Below are 16,856 nucleotides of genomic sequence, written 5' to 3'. Positions count from 1 at the left end.
TGAGTGCTTTAATTTAGATGAAAACAATTATTGGCAAGCGTCTTGTTGACTGAGACTAACAGGAATGAGAAGGAGAGAAAAGGACAGGAGAGGATGGAAGTGGAGGGAAAAATGGGGGGTGGGGGTGGGGGGAGAGGGAAAGGAGGAGCAAAGGAAAGGAAAAGGGTAAGGGAAGGGGAAGGAAGAAATTGGCGTTATACAGTCAACTCTTGCTTGCTTATGGAGTTGTACTTGGAAATTCGGAGCTGATGTCCTGCTTCTCAAACGCTATATACACAGGGTTCTCAGTGGTTCTCTATACAGGCCAGGATGCTTTCCAGCTTGGCTCACACTATAATCTTGGAATCTGGGATTTCACCTTGAGTCTCTGAATTGTAGTACCATACTTGAAAGATGGTAATGTTTGAATGTTGGTTCCTGAGGACGTTTCTCTCACTTTTAATCTCTCCTTGAACACTATTTCTGTAGCTCTGATAGCACTTGTTACCCTTTTCACACCTTTTCTGTTTCTCTTATATTCTTTTCAAATAGATGACCAGAAGTCCTTGCAATATTCAAGTTTATACAATGGTATAACAACATTGGGGATGTTTCTTTCAATCCCTTTCCTAGCAATTTCTAACATCTTATTTGTTTTGATTTTCCTGAACAGAGAACTGAATTTTTCATTAAATTGCTCAAACCAGCTCTGCCATCTCTTTGAAGGGTGATAACCAAGAGCCTTTCATCATACATGTATGTTTATATATGATGTATGATATCACCTCACCCTTGATATGTGATACCCACCGCTGACAAAGCTACTCACATGCCTTGCTCCCAGCTTTCCTGCTTCAGACAATTGTTGTTGGCCATTGTCCCTTGCTTTCCTAATCAACTGCACTCACTTCCCAGTTGATGACCTCCATGGATATTTACTGTAAGTTTACTAAAGGGGGCTGTGACTACTGAGGATGTCACACACTAAGGATGGAGATCTTGCATGCAGCAAGTGGTCAGATCTGTGTTTCACTCTCTCAGTCTGCAAATTAATACCACTTCCAATTGTACATGTCCTTTATTTTCCAAGGAAGAGATTGGCACTCGAACAGTATTTTTTTACAGCCTAATTTTGTTCTGGGCATGCTTTTATTTGACAATTACAGCCAGAAAAAAGCAACACCAATATTTTTAATAATTCTCTAGAATTCCTTCTAATTCTAATTTCAATAGGGTCAATATATCTGGGATAATTAGTGTCCAGATATAAACTATTCTATCAATGGTTCACTAACAAGGCCAACCTTGTTCAAGTCAGTATTTGTTAAATATAGGTATTGCAAATTCGGCTCACTTGTGAGCAACACTTTCATTTCTGAGATTTGGGACAGAAGAATTCTTCACAGTGCAATGAGTAAGTAGGGATAGATGTAGTTAAAGCAAGTATGACACCTGTCCAGTGTGAAATTTTATGACCTCAGAGATGGTATAGTTGTATAAAATTCCACCATTCTTCTGGAGAGGCTGAAACTAATCGAGCAATACCGGTACCTCCCTAAGGAAAGGTCAAAGTAAAAAGAAGAATGAGTTAACAAGACAATTCAGCAGGCTGGAATTCTATTTCTTTTAACTTGACATTTAGACTGAATTAACATCCTGAACTTACTTGGCAAGCAATGGAGACCCAAGCAAATCCATTTCATTATATATTGAGAAAATCCAAAATGTTCCAGGCTGACATGACTAAGCACCTACTGAGCCTTGACCATCCTGGAGCACAGAAGAATAAGCAGGGCAGAAGAGCATTTACACTACTGAATAGTGAAATAATACGTACAAAAAGAAAAGACTCCCGGGGTAGCATGCAATTAACAAAAGCCCAAGGCCAGACTACCAACCACAGTTACAAATTTTCTTCAGAAAGATTAAAGATTGATGCAGAAAGGCCAGGTTGGAGCAATGTGAAAGTCAGTTCTTTCAACTTGACATTTAAACTGAACTAATATCCTGAAGTTGCTCAGGGAATGAGAGAGAAAAAACTATCAGGTAAGGCCTTTAAGGACTTTCATTGAGCTCTTACAAGCCATAACAATAGAGAAAGTAGAAAGCAATATTCAAGGTGAATTTGCTAAGTGAATTTTCCCAGAGATAGATGTTTTTAAATGCCCAGATCCATGTTGATGGCATCAGAGCAGAACAGAGATCTACTGGTATTTAAGCAGGGATAGATGCAATCGTGAACTAGTGGCAATATCCATTCTATTCTCTATGCAAGGCAGTAGCTTGCAGTGTTTTACAGACATATAACCAACACTTAAGTATGTTCAATGGGAATATAAAAATGTGTATACCTCAGTATTTGCCAGGTAAGGAAAGCTCCCTTCTTTATGGGAGTGTTCGCTCAATTTTTGTTTGTCTGTTTGTTTTTAATTTAGGCTCAGAATATTTATGAATTTCTTCCTTTTTAATTTCTGTGCAGGTCAGCTTTATTCAAACTTTGTTTATATTAAATCTTTAATAGGCCAGATATAAGCACCAAGACCTCAAGTAAATGGAAATCTATCTTTCCATGTTTGGGGCAGTTTCAAGTGAAGTGTTATATTATCAGATAAAATTAATATTATAGCCTCTTGAAACTGCAATGTTGTGCCTCTTCTCCCATGTAAGTGACCAGAAACAACAGTCCAATATTGCTGAGATCCCCTTAGAAAACACCTTACATGCTTTTTATTATCTGAGAAGCTGTTTAGTTGACAGATCTCTCATTTCAATTTAGAGTACCACTTTTAAGTACAGGAGGTCTGGAATATACCCTGAGGCAACCCAGCACATACTCATCCGTGATTAATTTAGCTGCTTAGCAGATGTCAGTTGTACTACTGACTAAAAGCCAAACAATCACCTATTTGTTGTAAGCCCAGGTGACTCCACCTCAAGCCAAAGACGATTTTTGTTGTTTTAAGATGGATATGGTGTAGACATTTTAAAAGAAGAACCATGAAAATAAAAATATGCTTAATGAACAGGGAAGTGAAGTCGCAGGGCCCTAAACATTATAAATTAAGAGTAAATGTTCATTTTTTTTCAGTTTTATACCTTGAAATAACAAGGCAAGAACTAATTAAGACCACAAAGGGGACAGTGGTTAAGTTACAATCAAACCTGAATGAAGTAGAAAAGTTGGAGAGTCAACAGATTAAAAATAACTTGAGAAATAGATTCATGCACCTTATGCATATTTCTCTGAAGGAAACATTGGCTACTTAAGGCCTTATCTTTTACTTTCCTATCCTTTACCTGTCCACAGGGATATTGATTTACTGCATAAGGATTCCTGAGCTTTTTAATATGAAGATCTCTATAATTAAGCAGGTGAAGAGTTCATCTAACAACTGCATTACTAATGAAGCGAAATTCAAATGAAACATCTGCCTAATAAGAAGAAATGTGAAACTCTCTACATGATGTTATAAGTGGGTATAATTTCTCCTGGGAAGATTCAGATGAGTGCTCCTTCAGTAAAGGAGGCTCCCTGTAAATCAAGTGTCGGCTGCCAACTGGAAAGTGCCTGAACAGGATCTCTTTTATTCCAGCAGGAGCAGAAGTTTTGAAAAGCCATGTTAGTACTTAATTCAAAAAAGCCTCAGAAGCCTCTACTCTACATAGTTCACCAGGATGGGTCTCACTCTGCTGGAAGCTGCTCTCCAGTGGGGTGCAGTGTGTTTTCCCAGACCTGCCCAGGAGCAGCCACCTGGCCCCCACAATTCTCTGCTGTGGCCAGGGCAGTGCTCTTGACCACAGACTGCTCCCTTCCTCCTGCTCCAGATGTATTTTCCCACTTTTTCCCCTCCATGCATTACAAACAAACAAACAAACAAACATTAATAGTCACCCAGCTGACTGCCCCAGCGTTTAATCCAGTGGAGTTACACTGGGCATTGAGTGGTCTAATGTCATATTCTACCAAGGCTAGTAATTAAAGGCACTCAGAATATTGGTAATCAACTGTTATTGACTCAAATTAATACAACGCTGCCCGAAATATAAATCAGTGTTTAAAATACTATTGGCCCTATTTCTGCCATAATTTTTCATTTGTGACAGTGGCCCTCACTTTACTATCAGGACCACTGAAATAAGTATAGTAAGTATAGTAAGACAAAAAATACTTGTAAATTGAAGTATGATCCCAGTTTCAATCTGCTACAGACAACACAAGCTAATTTCTGTGGGGAAACACAAAAGGTGGAAAGGATTTTAGGTGTGAGAAATAACAGCAGGTTTCAGAAAATAAAGCAAAAGCATTTAGGATTCAGCTTTGCCTGTGAAAACTAGAAGAAGGTACAGTAATGCAGCACCAAGGACATTAAAACAATGGTTAGGGTTTCTAGGTTTGGCCTAGACAGATTTTGGAGTTGCAAAAAATATGCTTAGCAAGACAGAGAAGTTTAAGCCTTATAATGGGATATGGTATATTGTTATGTCAAGGCATAACAAGCCAGTATTGTGCTCAACAGTTGTACATGCGCTGTTATGGATTGGTTAAGACAGCTGTCTTTTAGAAGCATGCTGATTGGCTAAGAAGCTTTTAAAAATGCTTTGCAACCAGGAAGTTTTTGGATGCCCTTGGCAGCACAAGCTTTGTACCAACTCTGTCTCAACTCAGTATGTGAGACTGATAATGGAATGAAATAATAAAAGGCTCCTGGAGCGCCTGACTAGGCTCCCCATCCTGCTTGTCGATGAAGATGCCGACAATTTCCACTGATTCACCATAAGACCGAGACAAATAGTCTGCAAAGCAGCAACAATTTAATAAAGGGGAATAATTCCATAAAATATCCTGGGGGGGGGGGGAGGGGGAAGGCAAGTATAGACCTATAAACCCCACAACAAAACTTGTGATAATACAAATTTGGGTTGACTGCATGAACATGAGAGAACACATTCTCACATCAAAATTGTATGACTTCTCAACATTTCTCTGCTGTATTGATAAGGTAAAGTGAGCTGAACCAGTATTTGCACCTTTACCCTTGCTAAACACCAGGGAAAATGAACTATTATGGGAATGCAAAGCTAGAAACACAGAAACCCTCTTAGCATTGTATAAGCCAGCTGCACTGCAACAGAAGTGTTTCCTTGGCAATTTACAGATCAGCTAAGGTCAAAATAATTCCTACCATGACAGTTTTACACTGGGAAACTGATTCACAAAAATGAAAACATCCTGTGGGAACATGTAAGTTTGAGACATTTCTGGTGGTAGTCAAGTGTCCCTGGGCTTCTCTCATTCCTTGACAATATGCCTGATAGAGACCAAAAAATGCCAGGCCTTTTAGTGCTTAGTTACCTCACAGAGAGATTTCATTGAGGACAGTGGATGTCACGGGCATTTTAGGCCATCAGCTCCAAGGATTTCCAGGATCTTTTGTTCCATGTCACTTTGGCTAAGCACTGCTCTACAAGGGTATCAGGGCCCTGAGTGGTTTCAGGGTCAGAGGATATTGGGGTTTTTTTAACATATGAATGTTCCAGAGGAGGATTGTGTAAACATAAAATACTGATTAATTGCTAATCCGTGAAAAATAGCGAGGTTAAGACTTGTGTCGTGTGTGTTCCCCTTACTCAGGAAAAAAAGTATCTTCATCAAAAATCTCTAACTGGAAAAAGATGAGAAAGTCTGTTTCTCAACCAGGTCTATTTAAAACAGTATTCACACTTGTCTGAAGTCAAGAAAGAAAGCCAAAATTTTAGACATTCATGTGCACACAAAGCTCTTTTTCTTACAACAAGCTGCCTTTAAAGAAAAAAAGAAAATTCCGGTTTCCATAATACACATATACACACACTCAAATTAAAACTAAACCTTCTTGGAAAAGAAAGACACGGAATAGGTGAATATTTTAAAGCATGAATAACTACATCCCTTGTACTGCATAAAACTACCTCACAAAGTGATATAAAGGTCTCATCCCTGATCATCCACCCTGCTCAACTCTCAGCATGCTTGGATACCCTGCAGTTTTGCCTCAGAACTCTCTAAGAAGGTGCCCAAAAACATCAGTGATGACTTCCAGTAGGTGGCATGGAAAAGGCTGCATGAGGTTTGGCTCCATCCTTGCTACATAGTCCTCCAACTTGTGCCACAGGCTTGCACTCCCCCACACCTCTGCTATACAGATCAGGGTGTAGCATACCAACTTTCAGCTCCACACTAGAGGAGTGTACAACTCTACTGAGCTGGAAGTCAGCCCTTGTCTTATTTTAGACACTTTCGTTTTGGCAAATAAAGAAGATATGGACTACCATGTTCAAAGGAGATGTATGGTCCAGAGGATGCTCAAGGCCAAATGCTGTGTAGTATGAACACAGGCAGCTTGTGCCATTAGTTTCAAGGTCAAGGAAGGTTCCTGACCATGTAGAAACATGCCAATATTGCATATGCAGACTTACCTGCATGCATGCTCCTGCATGCAGAGTCCACACAGACACATGCAAAAAAAAATTGTTCTGCTTCTACAGTGTGTATGATTTAAAAGACTGACCTTTATTTCAGATAAATGTTGAGTTTCAACATGGTACAAAGCTGAAGACAACATAACTTTGCATCTCTTTCAATATGTTGTACTTACTCTCATTTAGTCTGTTATATTCATATTACATCTGGGTTTGGCTCCACTGAAAGTTATTGTTGGTTTCATAAAGGAAGCATACACATTTCAGCCTAGCTCTTCAGCAGGGTATAACACTCACCATAAAAAATACAGGATATAGTAAGTGATAAAAATATTATAATATGAGTAATTGTTGAGCAAAAGTAATATCCATTACAGATAGGTTAGACCATCTTAGCTTTAGTCAGGTTAAGCTCAAGACATAGGATCAGAAAACATTGGAGATGGTAAGACAAATCTTACTGGGTTTTCTCACCTTCAGTTTTTGGATGAAATAGCTCTAGTGCCAACTATCCAGGGAATCTAAGGTTTGACTTATTCCATTTGTAGTGAAAAAGTATGATCTTATTATTCTCATTAACTTACATAGTTTAATACCTTTCTTTTATTAAGGTGATACAAGCTTGACAACTCAATTGCATTCCTCTGGCCATAAGACTTTAATCTGTGTTTATACAGAGGTACTCATGCAGATGTGCAAGATTCAACTGAGATGGTAAAAAATCCTACCTAGTGGGTAGCATTACAAACTAACGAAACACTGGATTAGAAATTTTGAAACAAAGTTTATTCTAGATTTTACTTATTTACCTTTCTTCTTTTATATGCTTTTGATTTTCATTCCGTAAGCACATAATCATTTGCATCCCTTTCATACCTCTGTAGCATGTGGGTATTTCACACCATTGTTCTTGACTATATGATAAAGTTCTCAGGTAAAATTATTTCCCTCAGTTACTGCCAATATATACTGCCTCAGGCACCTTTGGTATTTTCAGTAGGGGAAAAGGGGCTAAATCACAGAACCAATGAACAGCAATAGCTATTACAAGTGCCCCATGCGAAACCTTGGAGCTGTAAGTAACACAGGACTAATGATGAGGTGAAATAAGGATGAAAAAGTAAAAGCAAACATCCTTTATAACTCTCTTTGCTCCACTAGGAAAAAGCAGAAGTACATTTGGCTTGTGGGAGATCTTACAGCACCTTCCAGTAACTAAAGGTAATCTACCTACAAGAAAGCTTGAGAGGGACTTTTTATGTGGGCATGTAGTGATAGAACATGGGGAATGGCTCCAAACTGAAAGAGGGAAAGTTTAGATTGGATATTAGGGAAAAATTCTTTACTGTGATAGTGTTGAGACATTGGAACAGGTTTCCCAGAGAAGTTGTGTCCTGGCACTATTCAAGGACACATTGGATGGGGCATTGAGCAATCTGGGCTAGTGTAAGACATCCCTGCCCATAGCAAGGGTGCTGGAACAAGATGGTGTTTAATGTCTCTTCCAACCCAAACCCTTCCATGACTCATGACTGCAGGCTTTGCTATCTACATTATGGTTTACGTGCTGTGAACCAAGGCCCTCTGCTTTGACGTCTCACCTGGACAACACTGGCTAGGGACTGGCCTCTCACACAATGGCACAGGTAATGTGATATCAAGCACATGGTGATCAGCAGAGAACGAAGCCTTTGGGCATTGCACATTTCTTCTTTTCTCTGTACAGCAGCGTTCTTTTGTAGTTAGACCTTCAGAAGTGTTTCTCTAGGGGACAATGCTACAGTGCTGCTACACATAGGAAAATTTATTTTCCTCCAAGTCTTCTGTCAGGGAGTTTGCCTGAGGTCACAAGTTACTCTGAAGTGGAGTTAAACTACAGAAGAGTAAGTAAGTGTAGCTAAGTTCTTCCATGCTGAAGTGTAAGTACAAATCCTCACATATTTTACCCTGCAAAACACCCTTCTGTACATTTAACCTTTCCAGTTTTATAAGTGGTGAGCAAACAACAACAACAACAAAAAAACTTATGCTTTTCCTTATCAGGAAAAACCTTTACTAAATCATACCCTGAACTGAGATGTTATTAGTGCTTGGTATTAATGTACACCAATTGCTGGAAACTGAAAGACTCATGAAACCACAGGCTATTTTTTATGGACATAGAGCATTCAGAGATTAATGCATCAGATCTTAATTTTCTATTAGCTTGTTATTAAAGATTATGACAGACTTATTTTCCCCTGGTTTATCTAAAGTATGAAAAGTGGCAAACACACTATTCCTATTTTCTGACCAGCCATTAATTTGATTTACAATGAATTTGTGCAGTGCCTGATTTATGCTAAAGTTTTATCACTGCTTCTCTGCAAAATGCAGAAAATTAACTAATGATTTATAATTCTGCAAGCACGGGGGAAAGAAGACCATAATCTTTTCTCATGTCTGTTTCCCTTCCAGCATGATCAGACCTCAAAAAATAAAGATGAATCTGATGACCTGCTTTTTTAATCAGAAATACTGAGAATAACCCTGAGTGAATATACCTGTCACTCATGAGTTACATGTGTCTGTGCAAGCACAGCTGCTAAAGTCCTTAAAAACTTTGAAAGGTATTTTATGTTGGATTGACTCATCATAACTTTACTCTCCTAAAAGCTGAGATGGTGAATTTATAAGCCTTGCAAAGCTATACACGAAGAAAAAAATGTGACCTTTTTCCTTTATTTCTCAGGATTTGACATTTTTCTCCACTGTTACAGAAAACACTGAATTTTATTCCCTTGAGAATCCTTTAATAAAAACTGGTATAAACATAGTGTGCAAAACTGAAGTATTTTTGCAGTTGAAAGCAGAAAACCCCAAAAATCAATACTATATTTACAATGTCTTCATGATAGCTACCTAATAATCACTTCAACTCCAGGGAAAACCCTAATAGTTATGAAAGAGTACAAGACTAAGTAAGCTCTTTAAAAATTAAGCATGCTAGTAAATCTTCCTCCTAGCTAATGAAAGCAACTTTTTTTATTCAAACAGACTTCACATTAAAATAAAACTAAAAAAAAAAAAAAAAAATCAGCTAACAGGAATAATAAGCACTTGTTTCACTGAAATATCCTTGAACAAAAATGTAAGGATAGAACTGTCTGAAATATGAAATACTGACATCTGAAAATCGCTGTTTCTAAAAGTATGAATGCCAGAAGTTAGTGTCAGAATGCTACAGATTTTGCTTGAAAAGTTATGCTACATTTGTACTTTATATTATGACCCAGCATAAAATAACAATGACATAATGGCATAATAATTTAACTATCATAGCATTGTTTTGAAAATAATTGAAAACAGGTACCATTAAAAAAAAAAAAAATTATTGATACACCGTATCCTCTTTGCAAGGTCCAACTATTTCCTTGTTTTCCTGTAATATAATTTGCTTCTTTTAATGCACCAGCAGCTGACAAAAGTTACTGGTTTTGAGAATAATCTCCTTGATGTGATTTTCTTTTTCTACTGGATACAGAAGGAACATAGAGAGAAAAAAACTAGGCTAGTTATATTCTTAAAATGCCTTGAATTCTCACATGTAATTTCTCAAAACCACGTGCTTTCCCTCAGTACATTAGGAATAGTAGTATCAGCTTTGCAAAGCCTTGGAAAATCAGTGTATATTCACAGCACCTTCAAACCATCAAAGGAAAAAATGTATGGAAATCTTTTACTGAAAGAAGGAAGGAGGAGATCTATCTATGTAAAGAATGGTGTGAGGGTAAAGGAGAAAAGAAACAATGGACTCATGGGCCATGAAGATGAGAGTGGTTATAGAAACTATCAGAAAACTTTTAAACAGAAAGAGTTGATATGCAAGGATTTCTTATGCATGTAATACCATCTACTGATTGCAATCTGAGTCTGAATAAATTACATATTCAACACAATTTAATAACTTACTAAGAAGTAGCAAGATATGACTTTTTGTCTTTTTTTTCCAAGTATTCCATGGCTTTTTTACCAATAATTTTCAAAACAGCTGTTCCAGATATCACCTCACCTACAGTATTCTGATAATTTTGATCATGTTAGAAGCCAAAAAGGCTTGAAAATAATCAGAACTTCAAAGAACTGATCACTGATCACAGATACATGCTATATGCAGTCTAATGTCTTTCAGTGCTCCTCTGCTTCGAAACAACAAAAAGCAGTCAGCTTTTCTACTGAAGATATGATCTAGAAATTCTGAAAAAAATACAGTATTACAAAGGAATGTAAATTGCTCTCATAATTTAAAGCTCATTCTTATAGCAAATACCATGGACTCAAACAATAAAAAAAACATGGCCTGAGTGTCTGTTACCACAAAATGTTCCTGTTATCATCACAGAATCCAAAAAATGGTCTGTTGCCAGGTTTGTGTTCTGGCTGTGTAGTGGCTTGCACATGAAGAATTTGGCAAAGGTCAAACAACTGCCCAGTGTGCCAGTTTGGCCAAATCTAGAAATACATCTTCTGAGAGAAGGCAGGTCACAACCATCCCTCCCCCACCAGGTTCGGGAAAAAAATAAATTTTCCTCGAAGGAAAGTGAAAGAGATAAAAACTGTTTATTTAACAAACACACAGGAAAAGGATAATGATGCTAAATAATAATACCTCTCGGCCTGCTGAGAGAAACCTGGGAAAATTTCAGAGTCCTTCCGTAAATCTCTCTCCCCCTCCTTGGAGCTGGGATGGGGTGGAGGGCCCACCTCCGGGGCCAAGGACTCGGTGGAAATTCCTCCCAATGTATTCTGATGTTGAAACAGTCCAGCAGAGAAAAAAAAAAGGGAAAAAAGAAACTCCCAGGAAAACAAAAGTTCAACTCTCTGTCTCTCTCTGGAGAAAGAAAAAGGAGCTGAAAAAAACCCGGCCAAAAGCAAGCCGGGTGCCTTCCCCACTCTCGCTCTCCTGCCACAGCTGAAAAAAAGTCTCTATCTCTGTGTGACCTTGAACAAGCTGCAAACTGCTTTGAAGCAGTTTTGCTCAGGTTTTCCTCCCCCCTCTCTGGCTCAGTTTAAAGGCACAGTAATTTTCTGGGCATGGGGCAGAGATAGGGGATACACGTCACAAAGTCACCCCAAGACACCAGTAAGAAAATGTTGAATATTTACTGCTATGTGCGTGCTGAATGCTGTACAGAAGACTTGGAAATATTATTTTTTATTTTATTTTATGATAGGCTGTATTACTTTATAGCATTTGATAATACAACAGACCCCTTTCATTACATTTTGTATGTTTATTCCAATTCTCTCAACCTGAGATTTGTATTAATTAAATTCCCTTATTTTCATGATGATGTGACAGAAAACATCTATTAATTTATTTGCAAACTAAATCTCTTTTTGCTTTGAATGAGATGTAATTATTATATATTTATGGCAAGGTTTAAACATTAAAGGCAAAACTACTTATCATTCTCGTTCTATGCCACCAGAAACTAGGAGAGAAAATGTCTATGAAGATCCAAAGGGAAGAAATAAAATTTCTGATCATATAGTAAAATATAACAAGATATGGCTGTCTAATGAGTACAGATGACTCTTTAGGCTTAGATGCAGCAAGGGTCAAACATACTTGAAATTAAATTAAATCCCAAATGTACTTAACCACATTAGAAAGGGATGATCTACAGGAGTTATACAACCAGGTCAACATCATCTTCAACTGAATTACTTTTCTTAGGACTTATTTTCTTAATTAAACAACTACAAAAATTTTGAAATTTGCTTCCATGGCTACAAACCTGGTTTTATTTAGGATTAAAAAGAAGTTAAAATTTAATGGTTCATAATTGCTTTATCAGTTTTCTCTATATAAATCATACCTTTAGTGCCATCAGAGCTGAAGTTTCAGAAAATCAAGTTTCTCTATAAATAGGCATATGAAGCATATGAAGGAATGATGGAATAATTACGTTCCCATCCTACTCTTTGTATTACGTGAAGATTTTTGTTCAGTTTAAATCACTAAGTTCTGCCCTAATATGCTCTCTTCCTCCAAATGATCATTCCCAAAAGAGATGGAAAACTAGAAATATTCACAGGTGTGGTCCTTCCACTTTGTTGTCCTTTCCTGACTACTTTAATTAATAAGGATATAGGAAATGTTTTTACAGATATAATTGAACTGTTCCAAATAGTACAGATATAAAACAAGATTAAGGAATCAGAAATCATAAAAATTTACCTCTCTTCTTTCCTTTTTCTCTTAGATTTCCTTTGTGGGCACAGGAGATTTCAAAACCACCACTGTTGTTTATACTCAAGTCTTTAAAAAATAACCTAGAGACAAAATCTCACCATAGAGAATTAAAAATTAGTTTCTCTGGGTTTATAATCGAGTGATAATTTCACTCTGGGGCATTACTTCTTACACAAGAGGTGGAAGCACTTTTCCTCCACTAAATTTGGTACTTTGAAGTCTGGAAGAGGAAGTAAGAAAGAGGACCAGAGAGTTCTCTACTGTGTAACTAAGACTTTCCCAGTACCCCAAGAAGGTGATAAAACTCATAAAGGTCAGGACATGGGATAAAAAAAGGTGATCTGATTCTCCTGTGATATCTGGAAGTCAGAAATCATGTGGCACTTTTCAGAAGAAACAAAAAAACCTGCTATAAAGGGAAATAGTTGGGTAATTCCACTGCCTGGACTCACATTTTGGTCACTAGTTAAAACTAGAAGTTTTGAGGAATTAAGCATTAACAGGTGCATCACAGGCTGGAAGACAAGACATACTGGCAAGGCCAACTTCTGCCTCATATAGTCTTAAAATTTTCCCTGAATATTTTTTCTCTTTTCTTTCTTTTTTTTTTTTTTTCCTTTCAAAGACAAACTCCAAGTAGAACAGGAATAATGACAGGAAAAAAAAGTAAAAAAAGAAAACGTCACATGGTAGGACTATCAGGTCAAGTTGTAAGTCAATTTACTCCAGAACCCCATGAGACACTGGCCCTTTGCCCACTTCAACACACAGTCTCTTGCACTGAGTACAAATTGCACGTTTAAGTCTTTGTGCCCTGCTTGCAGTCCTTTTCATTGTTTTCCATGTCCCAGCTACATTTCACGAAGAGTTGCTAAGCTTTGTTCAGGCACAGCTTTCAATAAAAGACGACTGACAATGAGATGAGAGTCTTTTATAAAAGCAAACTGAAAACTTTTCTTGGAACAACCTTCTGGGGCTCTTCTTGTCCTTGAGCAGGATTTTTGCATGTAATGCAGATAATGCAGGCTGAAGAGATCTCTTTTAAAAGGTTTGCTAATTTTCATTAGGCTGGTTCACATGAGTTCTCTGGGCCCCTCAGTGGAGGATTTTAATAATGTTGTGTCTTTTGTGCTACAGTGATCACAATGCTAATCTCTGTAATTCCACATTTGGGAGCTCACTTTTCAAAGTGTAAACAACTGACACTGACTTCACAAAGAAATTTTTTCCAGAGGGAATGCAACAGTAGAGTCACAGAGAAGCATCACAAGCCAAAAACTGGAAAGAAAAAAAAAAGTAATTGTACAAGGAAAAAGAAACCATCCTCAATTTCCCTCCCCTGTGCTGTAGAATGTGCATGAATAAAATACATGCGAATAAATTTTGTGAGGGAGAAAACTTTGCCCCTTTGATCAGACGCAATCATCCAGATAAAGCCATCATGGAAAAAAACCCCATAACTTTAAAAAAATAAATGTAATTCCTAAGGTTCTTCAAGCTTGATAAATGGCAAGATCTCTGAGATAATGGTGGAGTTGTGTTTTTATGCTGTTTAACGGCATTTGCTATTAACATTATTCATACAAGGATGCTATTGACTTGTAATTCCTTGAAAAGATGATCTTTCATAAAACCTGTATTAGTGAAATCATTGAGCTTTTTACCATTACACAGATTGCAGATGACTTCATGGGATCTATTAATGCTTCAAGTGACAGAATGCTACAGCACCTGACTAAATTTTGAGAAGAAAAAGAGAAAGGCAGACCTATAATCACGGTGCATGAAAACAAAAAATGAAGGCACTATGCCAATTCTTGCATTAAGTCTCCCAAATCTCTTAAGATATTTCTTCCACCTCAATAAATGTACACTACACTATTAATAATGGCATAACTCCCACACTCTTGACTTCAGGGTGCAAGACCATTATTGCTCTAACATAAAAAACTTCTGGAGATCTGGCAAAATTATGAAATGCAGTTAGAAGGTGCAGCAAGGAGCTGAAGTTGGGATAATGCACTTAGTATGTTTGCAATGCTCCCACATTACTTGAAATATGTGACACAGAGGTTCACAGGAGGACTTCACATGGCCAGAAAACTGCAAGGTAATTATTTTTGCCCACACCAGAAAGTTACAGCATTACAATTAACATAGTAAACTCTCTTAATCTTTTTTAAAGTATCCTACCTACTCTTTTTACTTTTAGATAAGAACTACTATATTTTCATTTGCATATTGCTCATTGCTTCCTCTAGTTTGAAACATTACATACTTTAGCATTTCATGATCTATCCCATTTATTACAGAACAGTTAAAGGACCTCAGACTAAGGGGAAAGAGGCCTGTACTTCAGTGACTGTGTCATGATATGTTCACTAGAAATTTACATATGTGTCACAGAAAATTTATGAAATGTAAGGTTTTAGGATTATGGTACTGAAAATAGCTTCCGGTACATCACAGAAAGCTGAGGACTGATGAGTTTTCTGACTGAGATTCTTTTTGGTGAAATATAACTTATCAAGAAAATCTTTTACAAACACCAGGAAAGCATTAGATATTTAGTGTAAAAATTTAGGGTTTAGCTATTCAAGACTTCACAAGTACCAGGCAGCTCTTAGGACCCTTAGTCCTAACTTTAAAGATATGATCTAATCCTCACTGGAGTTCCTTTGCATTTAACAAGTATTAGTTCCCTAAGGCCTGTCCCTCCAACAGGTTATGCAAGATTGGGTTCGATTCTCTTTCACTTCCACCATTTACAAAATTTCTCAGGATCCTCTAACCTCAGCACCCAACAGGCTTACTGACCATTCTGGAAGGCATGAGGAGAATGGAGAGAGGATAGTGAAAAATGCTATTCCTTCCCTCTTTTTTCTTTTCCTCTGGACAGCTCATTAATAAATCAACCTTATCTTCCACCCAGTCTACCCAGTCTACATGACCAAAATGGCTATAGAGAGCACACATTGTTTCTATGATACGTTGTTCCCTCAGTATGTTTGCCACAGTTTGACACCCATCAGGCAGATCAGAGATTATGAGTACTTTTGATACAAGTGAATTTAAAAAAAAGTGAATAGAGTAACGTGAGTCTCCATTCAGCACTGGAGGCTACAGAAGCTTCACCCATACAAGTATTTGCATGCTATGGATGGTGGCTGTTGTCAGCAAGGGCAGTGAGATCTGAATGAAAGAGAAGCCAAAATTTTAAGAAACATGCATCTTCTGCATGATTTCAGTACCACATATTCCAAGACCCTGCCTCTTACTTTAAGGTGATGGCAAAAGAAACTGCTGCCCAGAGATCAGATATGGACTGATACTTCACTTTAATGGTTTACAATCACAGGAAGTTTTTCCCTATTGCACAACGTTTAATAAGAGTACTAATGTGTGATTCATCAAAGGGATTTTACTGGCCCACTCAGTACTCAAAGAGGAGAAGATTTCCCATTTGGGCTTCAAGTGTTCTCAAAGTTTTGACAAATTGTGTAAGACAATCAAACTTAATTCCTTATGATTAATCAAAGCAAACTACATTCACTTTAATTCTGTAGGAGAGCCTCAGTTCAGGGATTTACTGGGGGTTTTTTTTCCCATTTAACACCTTTAGTTAATTCATCTGAACATTTTAGAGAATTGCTTTTTAGAGAACACCTATAAATTAATTCCTCTCTCATTATTCATCATTAAACCATTTCATTACTGTCCCAAGGGTATTCAAACTTCACAATACCACACCCTTTTCAGGGTCTTTTGTAACATTCATTTTGGAATATCTGCAGAGCACCTTAAACCACTGCGAGAAACATCACTGTAGTAGGAGGAGTAGTAGTAGTAGCAGTAGTAGTAGTAGTAATGGTGGTTGTAGTTAAAAGAAAAAATTACATGTGGCTTAGAATAACAAAGAGAAGCTGATCCTTGGGATAACTCAATAAATCACAGTAGAATTGCATTACTGTATAGTTAAGTTTCCAGAGATTAAGAAGCAGAAATAATTAAAATGTCATAATCCAAAATCAGGAAGAAGAATTTGCATGGATATCTTATTTATAAACAGGTAAACATGTTTTTGCTTCATTACAACTGCAGACTTCACTCTGATATGCTAGCTTTCTCAGAACACAGTATTACCAGCCACAAAATCAGTATCTACATGATATCTGTTTGT

General features: G+C 37.4%; 1 protein-coding gene across 3 annotated transcripts in view; it reads right to left on the bottom strand.

The window, feature by feature from the left end:
* Positions 1-16,856, bottom strand: part of LOC103617607 (opsin-3) — an 87,487-nt gene that overhangs the window by 41,575 nt on the left and 29,056 nt on the right. The window lies entirely within an intron of this gene.

This window comes from Corvus brachyrhynchos, unplaced genomic scaffold, assembly GCF_000691975.1.
Source record: "Corvus brachyrhynchos isolate BGI_N302 unplaced genomic scaffold, ASM69197v1 scaffold83, whole genome shotgun sequence".
Taxonomy (NCBI): Eukaryota; Metazoa; Chordata; class Aves; order Passeriformes; family Corvidae; genus Corvus; species Corvus brachyrhynchos.
The sequence above is the reverse complement of the archived record's forward strand: the minus strand, read 5'-3'. Positions and strand labels throughout refer to the sequence as shown.